This window comes from Arachis ipaensis, chromosome B6, assembly GCF_059453495.1.
Source record: "Arachis ipaensis isolate K30076 ecotype BB chromosome B6, ASM5945349v1, whole genome shotgun sequence".
In the NCBI taxonomy this organism is placed as follows: domain Eukaryota; kingdom Viridiplantae; phylum Streptophyta; class Magnoliopsida; order Fabales; family Fabaceae; genus Arachis; species Arachis ipaensis.
Genome location: NC_142441.1, coordinates 46,173,400 through 46,174,250, shown reverse-complemented (window position 1 = coordinate 46,174,250; position 851 = coordinate 46,173,400). Strand labels below are relative to the sequence as shown.

Genomic DNA, 851 nt, shown 5'->3' with positions numbered 1-851 from the left:
AATTTCAAGAACTCCCTTCTTCATAGGCGTCCCATTGCTCACAGGATTCCTCTCAGAAGTGTACATGAACTGGTTATTAGCAACCATGTCAATGAGTTCTTGAGCTTCTGCAGGCGTTTTCTTTAGGTGAATGGATCCACCTGTAGAAGTATCCAATGACATCTTAGCTAATTCAGACAGACCATCATAGAATATATCCAGGATGGTCCATTCTGAAAGTATGTCAGAAGGACAATTTTTGGTCAGTCCTTTGTATCTCTCCCAAGCTTCATAGAGGGATTCACCTTCTTTCTGTCTGAAGGTCTGAACATCCACTCTAAGCTTACTCAGCTTTTGAGGAGGAAAGAACTTGGCTAAGAAAGCCTTGACCAGCTTATCCCAAGAGTTCAGGCTATCCTTAGGTTGAGAGTCCAACCATATTCTAGCTCTGTCTCTCACAGCAAAAGGGAAAAGCATGAGCCTGTAGACTTTAGGATCTACTCCATTAGTCTTAACAATATCACATATCTGCAAGAATTTAGTTAAGAACTGAAAAGGATCTTCAGATGGAAGTCCATGAAACTTGCAGTTTTGCTGCATCAGAGAAACTAATTGAGGTTTCAGCTCAAAATTGTTTGCTCCAATGGCAGGAATGGAGATGCTTCTTCCATGTAAATTGGAATTAGGTGCAGTAAAGTCACCAAGCATCCTCCTTGAATTATTATTATTTTTGGCTGCCATCTCCTCTTCCTGTTCGAAAATTTCTGAAAGGTGCTTGCTGGATTGTTGTAATTTAGCTTCTCTTAGTTTCTTCTTCAGAGTCCTTTCAGGTTCTGGATCTGCTTCTACAAGAATATTCTTGTCCTTGCTCT

The 851-nt window shown here is 40.5% G+C and overlaps 1 non-coding gene across 1 annotated transcript; it reads left to right on the top strand.

Moving 5' to 3' along the window:
* The first annotated feature begins 220 nt into the window (after positions 1–220).
* On the top strand, positions 221–324 carry LOC148555411 (small nucleolar RNA R71). The gene has a single exon (XR_015886806.1). It is a non-coding gene; the product is annotated as a small nucleolar RNA R71 (small nucleolar RNA).
* The last annotated feature ends 527 nt before the right edge of the window (positions 325–851 follow it).